The 20,591-nt window shown below is 38.5% G+C and overlaps 1 long non-coding RNA gene across 6 annotated transcripts in view; it reads right to left on the reverse strand.

The window, feature by feature from the left end:
* The window catches only part of LOC112586240, a 381,631-nt gene that overhangs the window by 230,040 nt on the left and 131,000 nt on the right, over positions 1 to 20,591 (reverse strand). For all 6 annotated transcript variants that reach the window (XR_003110685.3, XR_006552459.2, XR_006552461.2 and 3 more), the window contains exon 3: positions 18,708 to 18,801. This is a non-coding gene — a long non-coding RNA (uncharacterized LOC112586240). The remainder of the gene's footprint in view (positions 1 to 18,707; positions 18,802 to 20,591) is intronic.

Genomic DNA, 20,591 nt, shown 5'->3' on the forward strand with positions numbered 1-20,591 from the left:
TCTAGTCATTTTAATACATGTATTATGAAGCTGTTCAAAAATATTTCGAAATAAAGGTATTTCATACTTAAATCTATATTTTGACTAAAATAATTATAAAAATAAAAATAATTGTGAATAATATGATAGAAGGACTATGGAACAAGGGGATAAATTACACAAGTACTGTTTAAAAACAAAATTCAACTAAAATTTGCAGATTTAATTGACTTTTTAAAGTAATTTATGAATCTGGTAGCACTTCATGTAGCAAATAGAGAGATACTCTAAGGAGCTGTACAAACCAAAGATTTTTATAAGTGGAAGTAAGCTGGAACAAAGAAATGATTATTAAAGAGAAAAGAACTGTCAGGCCAAGTCATCTTTTAGGGGGAAGGGAACTGCAATGGTTTTATTATGTAGACTACTTCATTAGTGCTAATCAGGAAACTTCAGGCTGTTGGCTTACAGGTCACATTCCTGGGAGAGGATAAACCTACAATTAGGCCCCGGTTGGGTTTCTCCGTGGCTCAGTGGTAAAGAATCCAACTGCCAAGACACGAGATGTGGGTTCGATCTCTGGGTGGGGAAAAACTCCTGGAGAAGGAAATGACAACCCACTCTATTATTTTTGCTTGGGAAATCCCTGGATAGAAGGAGCCTAGTAGGCTTCAGTCCATGGGGCTGCAAAAGAATTGGACATGGCCAACTTAGCAACTAAACAACAACAACAATTTGTTGTCCTGAGGATAAGTGACTTCATTTAGGGCCTTTTTAAAAAAACAAAAACAAAACAAACAATAAACAATTTGTTCCTCTCTAACTTAGAGACCTGATTAAAAATCATAATAATAAGGCAGTAGGGGCACTCTCAGCTACCACTCTGTAGTTCTTCCACCCTTCCCTAATACTCCATGTGATATTCCCAGGTCACCACTACCGGTTCACAAGTTTTAATTTCATCATTCTCTGTTTCTTCTGCGATACTCCAGTATTAGGAAGATCATTTGCTTGGTATTTTTAAAGCTTTTGAGAGAATATAACACACCAGGTAGATTTTAAGCAGGATAATTTCCAGTATTTGGAATGTACTTCAGAGCCATAGTCCCCAAGACCCAAACCAATCTAAAAAGACACCATTGAAGCAATCACCTTTTAATAAAGCCAAGTGGCTTGCTCAATGATCTTATATAACTGAGTTTCAACTTCCCTAGAAGTGCCAATTCAGGTACAATAGATGGTGATGGCCACAGCACAGACACCTCTTTGTTCTGCTAAAAGATAATCAAGAATCATTTTTTTATAAAAAATAATTCTTGGCCACAGAGTCTAAAAACACTCTTTGTTAGGCAACTGTTGTCTTAACAACAAAATCTACAATGCCTCTAAGAATTAAGGAGAGGTTTCCTCTTGAAATAGGAGACAAAGGGCACAAACCTTCAGAAGAATGATAGGGCCTTTGAATAAGACATAAACTAGTTATGTCCAAGATGGTGGAAGATTTGACTTCCAGTAGACCTTGAGACTTGTATGCTCATTATAATATATTAGCATATTCTAAACAACATACACACAGCTGTCCTAACAGTTCTGATGCTCACCATCAAAGGTCAAAAAGTGGTCAGTGTTCCAGGAAATCTCTGCCCCTTCTCCAAAAGAGAATAATCCTCTCACTCATTCACCTATGAAATTATCCAGCCCATAAAAACTAACCACCCCTTATTTTGGGGCATCTGACATTCTGAGATAACCCACACTCTGTGGAATATGTTTCTCTCCATGGCCACTCTCACTTTTTGAGATGGACTGCATTCTATCAAAAGAATGTGTACCTCTCTGAATAAATCCACTTCTTACCTATCACTTTGTCCCTGAATTCCTTCTGCACTTCAGTAAATAACTTGAGTTTCAGTAAACTCAGCATGCAGTTTCAATGAAAAGACAGTGGGTTGAAGTCCCAGTGTGGGTTTTGGCTCAGTTCCAGTCCCAGCCTGTGGGTTCAAGTCCAAACCTGAGTTGTGCAGGTTCCACTATTATATCCTCATATGTACTTACTTCTAACCAGGGAATGGATCTATTCACAGTTATTGCTGTGTTTACCCATTCATTCAGGTCATCTTCTTTTGGGGGAAAAGGAAAGGCAGAGGTCTTATTACACATATTACCTCACAAGTGCTGATCAGGAAATTTCAGACTGCCTGTTTTAAGGTCACACTTCTGGGAGAGGTTGAAACTGCAATTCTGCAAATAAGTCTCATTTACCTGGGGGTAAAAGACTATCTGAGCCCTTTGTTTCTTGTTCTTTTCTTATTTTTTTAAAAGAACTAACAAATTAATAAAACTAAGCTTCAGTTTACTAATTTATAAAATAAACAATACTAATACCTGCTGTGCTCTCCTCACAGGCTAATTACTCTGAAGATAAATGCATCCATTTACTATGGAAGCACTTGATTAATTATAAAGTGCATTAAGTCAAAGACTGGAAGACATCTGTCCAATTACATGAGAAAGCCTTCAGCCCATAAAGAAATAAATTACTAGTGTGACATCTTCCTTGGCAGTGAAATTTCTCCCCTAGGACTCTCTCTAATGGCTCAATTTCAGAAGACTGAACAGAACTCTATGGGAAAAGACAGAACCTATTTGACCTGTTATAAGGATGACAGAGGCTGCACGGCACAGCCTCCTTTTTTTTGTTTTTTAGAAGAAAGCCTACATTGGTGGCCTGGAGAAAGCAACTCTGCCAGGGTCCAGCCCCAGCTGGTCCAGGGTATTCGAAGCGGGGACGGTGTCGGCGAGGGTAAGGATACAATAGCTTCAATTAGATATTAATTAAAGATATAAAGAGTAATAGAATGAGGATAGCTCAGTAGGAAAATTCAGTGGAAAAAAGAGGCTGAGTAGCTTGGTTTACGCGGAAGACCAATAAAACTTCAAGACAAGAAGTTTGCACCACTTACGTAGGCCACAGGCGTCCTTCCGTTCTCCCGAAGGAGAGGAGACACTGAGGCCTCCCCGGTCGGATCTTAGAAGCCCAGGCATAATTAGCAAGCATGGTGGGTTCCGCGCTCCAGATGGAGACTCAGCCAGAATTTGAAAGAGAGAGCGACATGGGGAGACCAAGTTTCAGTGAACAAGGCCCGCACTTTATTTTCCAAAGTAGTTTTTATACCTTAAGTTATGCATAGAGGATAATGGGGGAAGGGGTGGAGTCATGCAAGGACAGCAGTTCCTGGTCCTAATCGAAGCCAGGCTTTCAAACTTATCATATGCAAAAGTTCAGGTGATTGACATCATCTTCTGGCCCGGAGGCCTGTTAACATTTTAAGAAACTTATTTTTCTCTAAAGGTGATTATTCCAAAGTCAGGCACCAGCCTCCAAAAAAGCATTGGACAAAGCTGCATTTTACATTTCTATACACCCATTATATCAATCAATACACTGCCAAGGACACAGTAGGTAAGGAGTATGGAGACTTAGCAGCAAACATTGGCCCAACAAGTGAAAAACCCTTCACCAATACAATTTCTAATCAATCTTTTAACTACTCAAAGGAATCTGTGTTTAGGCAGTTTAGAACATCTCCTGCCTCTCACAGTTGGGAGGCTCTGAACAATCACATGTGGCCGGAAAAACCTATTCAGGCAGGCTAGAGGATTTCCAAAGGAGTTTTTAGGTTGAAACACTGTCACACCCAGGAATTATTAACTGGAGCTGTAAGCTAACTCTTTTTTCAGAGAGAGGTAGTGGGGGACAGCCCCCTGTAAAGTCAGAGGTGTAGGTGAAAGCACAAAGCAGAAAGTAGGCAGACTCTGGTTTGGGGGGTAGATGCTCGAGAATTTCCAGGGGGACTCCTGAGGCTCAATCCCGCCTTTGCGTATGCCGAGCCTCCTTCCTCATGACCTTTGTCATGGGCGGAGTTCCTCACGCTGGCTCCCGGCAGTGATAGAATTCCAGTTGAGCTATTCCAGATCCTGAAAGATGATGCTGTGGAAAGTGCTGCACTCAATATGCAATATGCACTCAATATGCAATATGCCGGCTCCCGGCACAACTCCATGATCCACAGAAGACCCCAGACTCCCACAGGCTCGGATAAACTGGGACTGCAGAAGAAATGGTCATGGCCAGATTAGCATTGGGTTACTGAGAATACCCATCTCACTTCTCTAAGGCTGCTTTCTCTCCTAGGTTGTGCTTATTAGCACTAACATTTTCTCTCCTCAGCTCTTTTCCCCGCCTCTTCCTCATTTACTCCAAATGCAGACAGCTTAGCAAAATTGCAGATATTAGCCAAAAAATTTACTTCATTTTGGACCCAGAGTTTGAGTTTTTAAATTAATATTTACTTTGGCCCACACTTCTCTTTTGTTTATACTTTTCTCTGACAATCTAAGTCCTATTTGAAAAGAGTCATGTTCAAGGCGGAATCTGAGCTGGCCTCCAAGAATAATGGGAATGAAATCTGACATCAGCAATAATCAGATATGCTCTGTGAAGGGTTCGAGGACAGCCCCTCAGAGTTAATTCCTAAGAACTTCTTTATTAAATGCATTGACATAGATGGATAGTGAAAGGGGAAGAGTTTTTCTTCCTATTTCTCTTTCTTTTTTAAACTTGATCTTTTTGATAGATGGATCTACAAGGGGAACTTTATAAGAAATTCGGAAAGAGAGTTGGAATCTCAAAGATATTTATCTCTAGAGCTTTATGCATGTGTGCTCAGATGTGTCCACCTCTTTGTTACCCAGTGACTGTAGGCTATCAGGCTCCTCTATCCATGGAATTTTTCAGGAAAAAATACTGGACTGGGTTGTCATTTCCTTCTCCAGGGGGATCTTCCCGACCCAGGGATCAAATCCATGTCTCTGTGTCACTTGCAGTGGCAGGCAGATTTTCTACTGCTGAACCACTAGGGAAGCCCTTTATGAATGAGATCATTAATAAAAAAAATATGAACTTATTATAAAGTATTTAGAAGAATATGACAGAGTTTGGGGAGTTTCAGAACAATAGTGTTTTGCATGGTACCCATTAAAGAGTGTTGCCTTTAGAGGTAAAAGAGCACATTTTGGAGATTCTTCATAATAAGATGCTCTAACTTTCAAAGAACTCTCAATTTGGCTATCAAGCAAACATGTAAAAAGTGAATTTAACCTTAATACATCTGTAGTATTAAAATTATTATTGATATGCTGCTTTTGCTTTGTCTATTATAGTGAAAAATAATAGGCAAATTATTATTTGTCAAAATTCTCTTGCTGCAATCACGACCAGTTGCATCTCCATTTGTTTAGAGAAACAGTTAAATTGGACCAGAGAGGTACAAAATTCACAAATTAAATATTCTTAAGAATACTTGGCACTATCTTTGCAACTGTTCTGAAAGTGTAATATTATTTCAAATTAAAAATTTAAAAATGTACCAGATATTGCATTTAACAAATAACTACTATTTTCCCAAACTTCATATACTTTTTTCTACCAATTTGCTTAATCTTATATCATCTCTTTCTCTGTTATTTATTTTTTGTTCAGGAAATTAATTCTTTTTTTTTGAATTGGAAGATAATTGCTTTACAATATTGTGTTGGCTATCGCAATTATTTTAATAATTCATTCTAATCCTTAAGAATCAGTCCGTCAGTCAGTTCAGTTGCTCAGTCATGTCTGACTCTTTGCAACCTCATGGACTGCAGCACGCCAGGCTTCCCTATCTGTCACCAACTCCGGGAGCTTGCTCAAACTCATGTCCATCATTCTTAAGATAATTCTTAAGACTATCTCCCTTCAAAGACTCTATTTACACACATTTTTACTTATAGAAATTACTGACCCCAACATACAGCATAGGAGTTATATATATCAGGAAGGAAAATTACTTTTGTCTTTCTCCATTCTAATTTCTAGTTCAGTTCAGTTCAGTCGTGTCCGACTCTTTGCGACCCCATGAATCGCAGCACGCCAGGCCTCCCTGTCCATCACCAACTCCCGGAGTTCACTCAGACTAACGTCCATCGAGTCAGTGATGCCATCCAGCCATCTCATCCTCTGTCGTCCCCTTCTCCTGCCCCCAAGCCCTCCCAGCACCAGAGTCTTTTCCAATGAGTCAACTCTTCACATGAGGTGGCCAAAGTACTGGAGTTTCAGCTTTAGCATCATTCTTTCCAAAGATATCCCAGGGCTGATCTCCTTCAGAATGGACTGGTTGGATCTCCTTGCAGTCCAAGGGACTCTCAAGAGTCTTCTCCACCACCACAGTTCAAAAGCATCAATTCTTCGGCACTCAGCCTTCTTCACAGTCCAACTCTCACATCCATACATGACCACAGGAAAAACCATAGCCTTGACTAGATGGACCTTTGTTGGCAAAGTAATGTCTCTGCTTTTGAATATGCTATCTAGGTTGGTCATAACTTTCCTTCCAAGGAGTAAGCGTCTTTTAATTTCATGGCTGCAGTCACCATCTGTAGTGATTTTGGAGCCCAGAAAAATAAAGTCTGACACTCTTTCCACTGTTTCCCCATCTATTTCCCAGGAAGTGATGGGACCGGATGCCATGATCTTCGTTTTCTGAATGTTGAGCTTTAAGCCAACTTTTTCACTCTCCACTTTCACTTTCATCAAGAGGCTTTTTAGTTCCTCTTCACTTTCTGCCATAAGGGTGGTGTCATCTGCATATCTGAGGTTATTGATATTTCTCCCTGCAATCTTGATTCCAGCTTGTGTTTCTTCCAGTCCAGCACTTCTCATGATGTACTCTGCATATAAGTTAAATAAGCAGGGTGACAATATACAGCCTTGACGTACTCCTTTGCCTATTTGGAACAAGTCTGTTGTTCCATGTCCAGTTCTAACTGTTGCTTCCTGACCTGCATACAGATTTCTCAAGAGGCAGGTCAGGGGGTCTGATATTCCCATCTCTTTCAGAATTTTCCACAGTTTATTGTGATCCACACAGTCAAAGGCTTTGGCATAGTCAATAAAGCAGAAATAGATGTTTTTCTGGAACTCTCTTGCTTTTTCCATGATCCAGCAGATGTTGGCAATTTGATCTCTGGTTCCTCTGCCTTTTCTAAAACCAGCTTGAACATTAGAAGTTCACGGTTCACGTATTGCTGAAGCCTGGCTTGGAGAATTTTGAGCATTACTTTACCTTTCCTTAAAAAGAAACCTTTCTCATTCTACCAATGAGAGTTTATATTTCATATCCTCTCCTTTTCTAAATATTTTTTCCCAATGCCAAGTTCTCTAATTGAAACTGCACACAGAATTTTATATTTCTTAGAACTTTTCCTAATCCCATTGAGTTTAATAATCATGTATTTCCTAGTCTAGATCTGCACTATCTAATAAGGTAGGCATAGCTCCATATAAAAATTGAACACTTGAAATGAGGCTAGTCCAACAGAGAGGTATTGTAAGGTATTCATATCAGTTTGGACATGATATGAAAAGCAATGTAAAATATCTTAATCTTTATATTGATTACATTTTGAAATAATAATACGGATATATTAGATTAAATAAAGTATGACCTTAAAGTTAAGATCTGTTTCCTTTTACATTTCTAATGTGGCTATTAGAATATTTAAAATTACAAATATTGCTTGCATTATATCTTTGTGGGACAGTATTTCTCTAAGATATTTATTTTTCTCCTTCACTTCCTAAACATATTAGACAGGATTGGCCATTTTCTTTCTGTCCTTATTGATCTTAGTATGAATGCTCTGAAGATTCTTGGTCCCTTCTCTACTTTTCTTCTTATCCTTTGTCAGCCTCTGACTCTCTCCTCTCAACATCCAACAGTCAGGATCAACTCTCTTCAATTTATACATCTGCTTCCTTAGAGAGGACATTTTTTCTAAGCTGTTTTGTTTTGCTTTGCTCTTCAATCTTCAACTATTTATAGGTAAAGATACACAAATCTCTGCTGGAATTTCAGCTTACATCTCATAGGATAGCTTCATTTTTCTGGGAATTTGCTTAGGTCACTTCTACTAGTGAACTCTATATGGAAACCAAAACTTCAAGTACCTAATTCTGAATGCATTAACCTTCCTGACAAGTTCTGAAGTCATCACTTGCTCTCACCCAGGGATTCCTATGGGTTAGTTTTCTAAATATTTTCCTGCCTTCCACCAGAATCTAGTCTGGAATTCCTACCACCTGTCAGAGTCAACAGCTTATTGTACAGCCCATTCTTTAGAGAGGAAGATGTTCACTAAAATGTTTTTTAAGTGACTTGATCTGATCTAAATGGATGAAGGTTTTTCCTGGTGTTGGTGGTGGCTAAGGAAAAGATTTTCCTTTTCTTCTTTTCCATACCTGATGAGGATATTTTTAATACTTTCTAAAGTCCTATGTATCTGGACTCTTTCTAATCTCATTATTTAACACATCACCAAAAGGTGAATTTACACACTTACTTTTCTGACCAGGCTATCTTCCTCTTCATGGTTGTCTACCAGTTATTTTGCATCCAAGACATGCTGCACAAAGAATTTGAGATTCTACCAATATTTCACATGTGTATCATTTAATTTTGTAATATTGATACTTCATCTTTATCCTGACTAGAGCTATAATCTGTTTCTGACATTATTCCTTCTTCTTTTTCCCTATTTGCTTCCCTATATGTTTAGTCACTAGATTGATATCAAGAATTGTACAAGGTACAAGATTCTATCCATTTCATTTCTGTTTCATGGATAATGGCAGAAAATGCTAGACTGCTATGTCAAAGATAAAAGATTTTTATTACCCAGAGCTTCATTTTCATTTATGCTCTTCTGCATGTCTCACAAGTCCCACGCAGACGGACAATGCTGATGGCCCTAAATGATGCATATGTGCTCAATGGGTTGCATTATAGGAGAAGAAGTTTGGACTTCAGGATTTACTGTTTTTATTGTGAGCGAAAGTAAGCCTGCTCTTTGTACAGAGGAAGGTGTTACCTTATCCTTCAAGGTTGTTTGCTGCAAAGACAATTCCAAGAGATAACCCAGATAAAGAACAGTCAGGGTCTTGCATTTCTGAGACACTCAGAACATTCAAGGATGCTCAGTGACCATGGCTGGTGTTTCTCCCAACAAGCAACCACGTATTACTGGACCTTCTTATAGACCTACCGTTATATTAGCTATGGGTGATGAAAGCCTACCATTATATTAGCTACAGGCTTTTCTGGTGGCACTAGCAGTAAAGAACCCGCCTGCCAATGCAGGAGACATAAGAGACGTGGGTTCGATCTCTGGGTTGGGAAGATCCCCTGGAGGAGGGAATGGCAACCCACTCCAGTATTCTTGCCTGGAGAATCCTATGGACAGAGGAGTCTGGGGGGCTACAGTCCATGGGTAGCAAAGAGTTAGACATGACTGAAGCAACTTAGCACACACACGATGAGAGCTATAAATTCAATACAGCCTGCTTTTAAAAATATATTACTCTTTCAAGGAGATAAGCATTCATGATACAGTTCAAAAGAAGTAATCAATATTTAAGGTGTGAGGTAAAAATAATACTGCCATAAAATATTTAGGGGTAACAAATGGGATCTTAAAGCATTTATTTTCTTCCTACATTTGACATTTGAGTTGTTCAGAATCATCTCTGTATTTTCAAAAACTACATATTTTTACCAAGTGAAATACATGCATATAACTACCTTACAGATCAAGAAATTGAACACAAAATATACCCCAGAAAACTCATGATCCTTCCTGATGAGAACTGAGATCTTTATGCTGTAGAATCTGCCAATCCATAAACTTGGCATTTCTCTCAATTCATTCATTTCTCTCACGAACATTTTATAGGCTTCTGTTTATAAATGTTATGAATGTTTGCATTCCTTTTTTGTTTTTACATTTTTTGAAGCTATGCCATCAGGTAAACTCAAATTTAGAATTAATATCTTCTGGTGAACTGGCCTTCTATCACTAATAAATGTTACTCTTTCTTATGCCATATCCCTTTGAAGCAGAGCATGAAATAAGGATTCTTGTGCAAGTGATCTATTGGGAGTACTTTCTGGAGAAACCTTCAAGGAAGAAAGACGCAGAATTGCAAAGGAAGAAGAGCCGAGCAAAGATTTAGGTTCAGCTGCAGCCTAACCTTAGCCAGATACCACAGTACTCTGGGGAACAAGGAATACCTAAACCTGTCTGCCTGAGAGAGTTTGAGATTTTATATCCCCTGTGAATTATTAGCTGCATTTGTTAAGAACTGCAGATCTCATGTGTCTCTTCCACAATTTAAAAAAAATATATACACACACACACACACACACACACACACACACACACACTGGCTGTGGCTCACCCCCTGGGGAGAGTATAACTCCCCCACATCTCTGGGTGACATGGTTCTGGTATTTCTCCAGAAAAGGAGGTAGCTGTGAGCTGGTAGCAGCCAATACCCACAGGAACAGTAGCCCTGCAATGGAATGTATTGGGAACTGACAATACACAGGAAAACCTTCCAGTCTTCTCTTCACTGTGTAACCTATGCCATTAAATCCATCCATTAAGCTCTGTTTGTCACTGCAGGGAGTTTTCAGTTCTAGCATTATAATTGTTTTCATCTGTCCTAGTTCTTTTGTGTAATTCCTCATCTTTTCTTCTACTTTCCTGACAATAATAAGCCATTATTATGTATCTGATGACCCTAGTGCCTTCACCACACCTTACTCCCCAGGGCAGGGAGTGGCAGCAGGAAGCAGGAGGTATCTCTCTGCTGAGCTGGAGCCACATCCTCTGTCCTAGCTGCCAGGCTACAAGGCTGCCTGGGGGAAGAGGAGCAGTTGAAGAACAGCTTCCTAGCTCCCAGGCCCTTTCCTTTGGCCCAATGAGAGGTCACTGGGAAAGGGAACGGGCCTGAGGCAACATCAAGAATCAGTGATGTCTACAAGATGGCAGAGTAGAAGCACGTGTACTCATCTTCTCCTGCGAGAACTCCAAAATTACAACTCTCTGCTGAACAACTGTGGACAGGAGAACTTCTAGACAACGGTCCATCTAGTCAAAGCTATAGTTTTTCCAATAGTCATGTATGGATGTGAGAGTTGGACTATAAAGAAAGCTGACCGCTGAAGAATTGATGCTTTTGAACTGTGGTGTTGGAGAAGACTCCTGAGAGTCCTTTGGACTGCCAGGAAATCAGTCCTGAATATTCACTGGAAGGAGTGATGCTGAAGCTGAAACTCTAATACTCTGGCCACCTGATGTGAAGAACTGACTCACTGGAAAAGACCCTGATGCTGGGAGAGACTGAAGACAGGAGGAGAAAAGGATGACAGAGGATGAGATGGTTGGATGGCATCACTTGATGGAGATGAGTTTGAGTAAGCTCCAGGAGTTGGGATGGACGGGTCACAAAGAGTCGGACATGACTGAGTGACTGATCTGAACTGAACTAGTACCTTCTTTCACTGTAGGTGTCTTCCTATTGTCTCTTTTCCTCTTCATTGTATTTTGAGGTTTGTTGGTAATTTTTTTTTTATTGACGATAAAACATTTTGCATAAGAACTAACAGGTGTACAGGGTGATGTTATCTCCCCTGTAGTGAATTCACTCTGCACTGGAAGGCAGACAGAAAAGTGATACAGCACCCCAGTCTAACCAAATGCCAAGCTGACTGGTGTTGGGCTTTATCTCTAGCTAGCCCCAGTCTACCTTTGCGGTACCTCCTAGGACATATTCTCCAGGTTTGCAAATAAGAGCCTTGAGAGCTCCTCCCCCTTGAATTATCCTAAATTAGAACTTCTGCCTTTCCAGGATAATAATACAGAAAAAAAAGATAAACTCAGCTTTGCCTTTCAGCTACTTTCTGCTTGACTTTTAGCCTCCCTTTCTGTGGAGCTTAAAAATTAGCAAATGTCTTGAGGGAGAAACTAGTGTTGAGTATTGGGCTCACTCCAGACCCCTAGTCCCTCAAGCCCTGTTGCCTTGGTAGCCTCATTCCAGTTTTGGTCTCTCTAGGACTATAAAATTGCTGAAAACCCTTCTGGCTTTTCTAAGCAGCCATGTTCTGCCCCATTTTTTGGTCTCTACTGCTTTTTGATTTACAAATGACCTGAAAGAGAAAATGTACTCAGAATCTCCAGAAAGATTTTAATTTTTGCTTCTTAAGTTTTGCTGCCAAAGCCATCTTCTAATGTCTCAAAAAATGACATACACATAGTATCATCTATATGTACATATGACATTATATATACTATATATCTAATCTATAGCTTTTCTACTGATTTTGGGTAGCATAGTTGGTCTGCTACAAGCGACACAATCATACTTAAGGTAGCAGTCATCTTAACAAATTTTTTCAGACTTCAATCTTAAGAAACAGTTTTTGCCATTCACTAATGGAGAAGGCAATGGCAACCCACTCCAGTACTCTTGCCTGGAAAATCCCATGGATGGAGGAGCCTGGTGGGCTGCTGTCTATGGGGTCGCACAGAGTTGGACACGACTGGAGTGAATTACCAGCAGCAGCAGCCATTCACTAAGCAACTAGTTTTACTGATCATCTACCTTGTTGAAAATTCTGATACAGGTGCTGGTAAAATAAGGAAATGAATAAGATAAAATCTATGCTCTCGGTAGGATCTTTTCTGGGCTCATTTAAAAGCCATGATTTGGGAGAATGGCATTGAAATATGTATAATATTATATATGAAATGAGTTGCCAGTCCAGGTTCGATCCACGATACTGGATGTTTGGGACTGGTGTACTGGGACGACCCAGAGGGATGGCATGGGGAGGGAGGAGGGAGGAGGGTTCAGGATGGGGAACACATGTATACCTGTGGCGGATTCATTTTGATATATGGCAAAACCAATACAATATTGTAAAGATAAAAAATAAAATAAAATTAAAACAAAACAAAACAAAAAAAGCCTTAATATACAGTTTTCCAATAAATTTTCATTATTTCGACCTTAGTAACAATACTCCTACCACCCATCTCTCCATATCGAAGTCATTCCAAGGTTATTCTATTCTATTGGTGGATGTAGGAAATGAAACTAACATCGACGAAATGTTAGATGCTTTTTTTTTTTAATTTTATTTTATTTTTAAACTTTACATAATTGTATTAGTTTTGCCAAATATCAAAATGAATCCGCCACAGGTATACATGTGTTCCCCATCCTGAAGTTAGATGCTTTTTATGTTTATCACTGTCAATCTTTTATGTTAAAATTTTTATTCCTGTGAAGTAACTAAGTAACTGAGCACATTGAGTTTTTTTTTTTTAATAGACAGTATGTGAAAGATCACACAGATAACTAAATTGAAGAAATATTATGCAAATCTAAGTCCATCTGACTCAAATGCCTCTGTCTTTCTCTGACTCAGCATTTTCTCTATATGGCATCTGCCTTAGACAAATTTGTCTATAATCTCTCAAAAAGCACAAAGCCCATTAGAAATCACGTGAACAAGAAAAGATTCATTATTATTTAATTTTGATATTCACTTCTTCCATACCTAATTTATTAGATGGATTGCATGACTTCTATTTGGCCCTCTACTATTATCTAGTCAAACCAGCCTTTACTTCAACTCTGCTGCTGCTGCTGCTGCTAAGTCGCTTCAGTCTGTCCGACTCTGTGCAACCCCATAGACGGCAGCCCAACAGGCTCCCCCACCGCTGGGATTCTCCAGGCAAGAACACTGGAGTGGGTTGCCATTTCCTTCTCCAATGCATGAAACTGAAAAGTGAAAGTGAAGTCGCTCAGTCATGTCCGACTCTTAGCAACCTCATGGACTGCAGCCCACCAGGCTCCTCCATCCATGGGATTTTCCAGGCAAGAGTACTGGAGTGGGGTGCCATCGCCTTCTCCGTGACTTCAACTCTAGAATTCTAAAATGTATGTGTTTCATTAGTCAAAGCTCTGGTTTTTCCAGTAGTCATGTATAGATGTGAGAGTTGGACTATAAAGAAGGCTGAGCACTGAAGAGTTGATGCTTTTGAACTGTGGTGTTGGAGAAGACTCTTGAGAGTCCCTTGGACAGCAAGGAGATCGAACCAGTCAACCCTAAAGGAAATCAGTCCTGAATATTCATTGAGAAGATTGACGCTGAAGCCGAACTCCAATACTTTGGCCACCTGATGTGAAGAACCAACTCATGGGTAAAGACTCGATGCTGGGAAAGAATGAGGGCAAGAGAAGAAGGGGGCAACAGATGCTGAGATGGTTGGATGGTATCACTGACTCAATGGACACGAATTTCAGAAAACTCAGGGAAATAGTGAAGGACAGGGAAGCCTGGCTTGCTGCAGTTCATGGGGTTGCAGAGTTGGACATGACTTAGCAACTGAACAATAACAACAACAACATGCTGCATTAATGAATAACTATAAAATATTTCCCTATTTTACCATGTCCACTGAACTATAAATGCCTTGACAGTAGAGACTGACTTCACGTTACATCAAGCATAAGACCTGGGTCAAATAAGCCCTCAAAAAATAATCAGACTCATCAAATAATATTTGTCTTCCCCAATTGAAAATTTATATCCAATATTATTCTTTTGCAATTAATCAAGAGCATGTGTGTGAAGACTTCGAGTAGCAATTCTTCATGTTAACTCCTTTCTGGTATTGCTAGCTTGTGTGGCTGTTTCTAGAAGCAAACAGGTGGATAAAATTATTTCTCCAGACTCTTTCAGACTTCCTCAGGAATCTATGCTCTAATGTCTCTCACATTAGCACCTATAACAGAGTTCCTGGTTAACAGAGAGTTAACACACGTCCCTCACACCTGGTTCCTGTCCAGTCTGTAAGAACAATTATACGTCCGGAGCCAAAGATAGCAACCAAAGTTGGACAGACTCAGCTCTTCCAACACTGAAATATTTCTTTTCATCCATGATCGTCCCTGATATTATCTCTATCCTCTTTTCACTGGAAATGTCAAAAGCCACCAGCAGAGTATTAGGAAATAAAATGGATGTACTGTCTGACTCTATAGCATATTTACAACATAAGGTTGTCAGTATTTTCAGAAATACTTAGAATCTTAGGAAAACAGTATTAGGTGGTCTGTTTAAAAATAAGACCCAAAGAGTTTCTTGTATGTTTATCTACCAGGAGGGTGAATTATTTTGTGTGATATATAGATATAAGAAAGAGATAGTAAAAAGTTATATTTCCTATAGATGAAGAAATACCATTCCTAAGAAATTACTGTAAACATTTTGGGGTGTGATATTGGTAGTATTATATTTGGGGAAAAAAGTCTGAATCTATCAGATACATGTAATGAAGCATTTACACACGAAAAATGTGGTTCTAGTATTTGCTTTAAAATAATTGAGAACAAAAAGAACACAAAAATGGCAGGCAGTTTATGATTGTTCAAGATAAGAGAGGGTAAGTGGCTATAATTGTGCTACTTTCTCTACTTTTGGGTATGTTTTAAACATTCCAAAATAAAAAGTGTAAAAAAGCAACCTAAATGTCCATCAACAGAGGAATAGATAAAGATGTAGTATGAATGGAATATTACTCAGTCATAAAAAGGAATGAAATTATGTCATTTGTAAAGACATGGATGGACTTAGAGACTGTCATATAGGGTAAAGTCAAAAAGAGAAAAATAACGTATATGAACACATATACGTAGAATCCAGAAAAATGGTATAGATGCTCTTATTTGCAAAACAGAAATAGAGACACAGATGTAGAGAACAAATATAGGAACATCAATAAGGGAAGGGTAGGATGAATTAGGAGACTGGGGTTGACATTTATACACTATGGATACAATGTATAAAATAAATGACTAATGAGAACCTACTGTAGAGCTCAGGGAACTCTACTCAGTGCTCTGCAGTAACCTAAATGGGAAGGAAATAAAAAAGAGGGGATATATGTATATACAAGGCTGATCTACTTTGCTGCAAAGTAGACAATCACACAACATTGTAAAGCAACTGTAATTCAATAGAAATTTTAAAAAAGAAAAAAGTTTCTCCTGACAAAAAAAAAACTAGTTTTATAACTAAAAGATAGAACTGAGATACATAAACTGAACAGTTTTCTAATTTTTTCCTACATAGCAATAATTAGCTTACATATTTATTAACCTGATGAATTATTATATCAAATCATAAAACACAATCTTTGAGAATTCTTTACAGTCTCAAAGCTAGACGGCAAGGATGAAAGGAATGTAAAGTAATTTAACTAGTTTCCTCCGCAACATTTTATTGTATGAAGGAACATCTCCCACCCCCACATTATTTCCTTCGGAAGGCTCTTGTCATCAGAGGTCTCCTCCAAGCTACTGCTAGTTCCCAGTGTCTGTCCCTCAATCTGTGTCTTCGATCTTTGTTTGTCAAGTCAGGATCCATCTTAGCAACTGATCCTATAAATGTAAACTTACCCACGTTTATTTGAACCAGTAAACAAGAAGAAATACAAAAGTGGCTTGCTTCTCCTAAATAGATATCTTCTGCTACATAATATCTATCTACTACTTCCTACTGACCCCACTTGCCTGGCCTTTGGTTTTCTCTCTTACATTCCTTTCTGCTAGCAACTGTCTACTGACTTCAGCCTTCTGCTTGGGCTTCAACTCTTGACAAACTGCATGGCTCAAAACCCCTTTCCAGCTTAGATTTCCAGTTTCCTGGCATTCAACTCTACAGCCCATTCTGGCACTTGTCCTTCAGCAAATGTTGCCAGTTTGGTACTCCTGGTCCTGACTCATCTCTGTGATTGCACATCTCTCCTGAGATTATATTTTCAGAAAGAGGTGATGGAGCTTCATGGAATGCAATTCATCATAATTTGTGTATAACAGTCAGTTTGATGTGGGTTTTTCACATAAAAAGATCGTAAACATACACACCACATACATGCAAACACACACATAATTTTCTATTTTGTGCCATTTGATAACAGTGAAATTAGACCATACATTGACACCAAAGACACTTTCACAGTATGTGTAGTTCTCTGGGTCTCAAGTGTATATCACTACCAAGTCAACTGAGGCAAATTCAGTTTTTCCAAATAAATCCAGAAATGACCCATTTCGTATCAGCCTCCTCTAAGACTACAGCCAATTGGAAGGGGAAAGTTTCAAAAACAGAGTATTTCTTGTAAAAACAAAATAAATGTATATAATACATAATTCCTTTAAAAAGTGTTTATATGTCAATAAATGATTTAAAGCATAATATATTACTGTAATGTTTGTTAAAAAATAAAGAATATTTACATGTTGCAAATAAACCCACTTTTGAGTTTCTATTTTACATAAACTTTTAAAAACTAAAAGATTTTCAATGAAAGAAGTATAAGGAATAGATATTAGACAGCATAATACAAGACAAAAAAAAGTAGAACAAAATATACTGAATTATGACACTATAAATTGATTAAGCATTATCTATTAAAATATTTCAAATGGATCAAAGCACAGAAACCAAGTATTACATCTATTTTTGAAAGTGATATTGGCTCACAAGTTTCCCACATGTAGGAGATTCTTGTCAGTTTTGGTTGCCCAGCATCCAATCCCCCTTTCAAAAAAAATGACAGCTTCCTTCCTCACTCCCCAGTAAACTTGTACAGTTGGGTACTATCTTGTGGGATTTAAGTACTGAAATCATGACCCAAGGATAGGACAGAAACCTGCACCTCATTCAATTCAGTGGCAGAGCTCGGTTAGTGTTGCTATAGATCTCCTACTGGAGTCTGTGCTTCTTGGCACTCAAGAATTCTTGGTTTCAACCCATTTTTCCAGTCTATCCTGTGCCTTCCAACAATTCTATAAATTCCCTTATGTTTTCAACAAGTTCATTTATTGCTAAAGTTAGTCAAAATCAGTTTCATTTGCTTACAAAGAAACAGTGGGGTGTAAGAGAAATAATATCATATAGGTACACATATACACATATTTGGATGTGAGAGTTGGACCATAAAGAAGGCTGAGCACCAAAGAATTGATGCTTCAAATTGTGGTGCTGTAGAAGACTTTTGAGAGTCCTTGGACTGCAAGGAGATCATACTAGTCAATGCTAAAGGAAATCAACCATGAACATTAATTGGAAGGACTGATGCTGAAGTTCCAATACTTTGGCCACCTGATGTAGAGTCGACTCTTTGGAAAAGACCCTGATGCTGGGAAAGACTGAAGGCCAAAGGAGAAGAGGGTGGCAGAGAATGAGATGGTTAGACAGCATCACTGACTCAAAGGACAAAGGACCCTAGCATGCTGCAGCCCACAAGGTCACAAAGAGTCAGCCATGACTTTGCGACTGAACAATAACAGCAATATATAAATCCACACAAATAGAGACAGAGCTGCACACACACACACACACACACACACACACATATTGTATTCCAGGATTGAAACTTTGAAGCCCTATCAGAAAATAGCCAATTCAAAATGTTCACTTAGTATCACCTAAAACAATGTCTCAGCAGCACCATAATTTTTGAAGAGCATGAGGAATTAAAGTGCCCTATGGTAGGGTGGATGTTTCCATGACACTGGAAAAGAATGCCTAACTTAAAATTCCAAATTATTAATACTACCTTAAAGAATGAACTGATAACCATGAAATAGAAATTCAACTGATTTTACAGTCCAGTCATATAAAACTTAATTCTTTGCTTGCTATTGTAAGACAATAATAACTACGACTGGACTTTGGCTACTTAAAAGGGGAAACTGAATGGAAGGAATGACTCACCCATCTGTCCACGTCCTCTCCTATGAAGCACCCTCCACTGACTTCCATTGCCTAAGGAAGTTCTTATTCCTTGGAAGTTGTCCTTCCTTCCTGGCTTTAAAAAAAAAAAGTCATTATTTCCTTGTCTGAAGAAGCTCCTTTCTAAGAGGTAGTTAATAAATCCTCTCATGCTGTAGCCCATTGTTATGAGACCAGTAACTAGAACCAGACTGCAAAATGTCCCACGGTATCGTATGTAGGATTGAACTTGTGTAGAAAAGATTAACAAACCAAAAAAAAAGGCAAGAATTGCTGATTAATACTGTTAAAAGCTTTTATTTTGAACTTTCATAGTACATGACCAAGGAAGGCAAAATTAAACTTAGGTTGGTCTGCATTTGTCAAAATCAATGTGCTTTCAAGAAAATATATTTACAACATGCCACCTGAAACACCTAGCATGTTCCTAAATTTTATTAGTATATTTAATGACCCCAACCCAACATTGACACTCTAAAGGAATCTGAATGCCAGAAGTCCTTGGGCTTAATAAAGACAGAATTCAAAGAAATAGGAAAAATAGAACTTTGCTGCTACCATTCATGAATATGTCCTTGTTTCCTCTCTGATAAACTATGCTCAGAGACTAAGACTATCTTTACCAATAACTTATTTAATGCAGGTTCACTGTGGGAATTATAATTTGTAATAATAATACTTCACAAGCCAACAACATTCAGGATAATATCTCTTATTAGGCCAATAAAGAAATAACATACTTCAAACCAATGAGAGATTAATTACACTATTGTTCCAGGCAGAGGGGAGGTGAAAGAAATAAAGTCCAAATTTAGTTGAGGTGTACAATTTTACAAGTTGGTTTTTGAAAGGGTCAACTTAGCCAACCAAGAGCTGATGTCCACTTGCCAGTGCAAATCAAGTCTCTTGTTACTAGAGCATGATGTTAGCGGAATGAAGGTGCTGGCACTGGCAGGCAAGGTGGTCTGCTCTGAAGGTCATTACTCCAAGAACCATTGCACAGCTCTGTCGCTACCTATGAGGAGCAGCCTTGCCAAGGCAGGAATAGATGCCCCTTCTTTCTCCTGAGACTTCTGCACAGTTCAATACCACTGCCTACTAAGAGTAGCCTGATCACAGGGGAGCAAGTCTCTCAAAATCTTCAAAGAGCTACTCAGATCAGCAAAGAGCAGCCTTGCCCAGACCAAACACTCTCAATAAAAGTTCTCACAAATTCTTGGTATTATCCATTACATCACAGTTGAGTCTCCATATGTTCACACTGACCAGCATAGTAATTTTACTGACATCATCCTGACACAGCCTTCCCAACACAAGTTCTCCCTTAGATTGAAAACAACTTCAGTTAAGCATAAACAAGTAGATCAAAACAATTTCACTTAGTAATAAAAAGTGGATATGAAATCATAACAAACCAATATACAACATTCAATTTTTTCCTTAACTTCATCCTTAAAGAGAGGTTTAAAAAGACAATAAACAAAAACTCCCTTTATTAAAATACTGATATACATCAGTATAGGAACCATCAGTGACCAACCAACACTGACTGCTCTCCCAAAGCTCAGAATTATTATGAAAGGCTAGTTAAAACAGACTTCACAATCTCAATGAGAATTGAAAAAAAAAAAAAAAAAAAAGCGCTATAGAGGCGGAGTCTAGGGCATTACACCAGAAGGAAAGTATCTGAGATGACTATAATAGCTAGCAGTAATTCGAATAGTTTGATCTGCATAAATTCCTAGTGATGGTTAATTATGAAGTCCCAGAGAACAAATTACATATGTAAAATATGAAGGTTTTACCTGATTTGTATGACAAAAATACAGTTCAGAATTTTTAATTTGGGGGAAAAAAAGAGAAATT

The sequence above is a fragment of the Bubalus bubalis genome, chromosome 7 (genome assembly GCF_019923935.1).
Source record: "Bubalus bubalis isolate 160015118507 breed Murrah chromosome 7, NDDB_SH_1, whole genome shotgun sequence".
In the NCBI taxonomy this organism is placed as follows: Eukaryota; Metazoa; Chordata; class Mammalia; order Artiodactyla; family Bovidae; genus Bubalus; species Bubalus bubalis.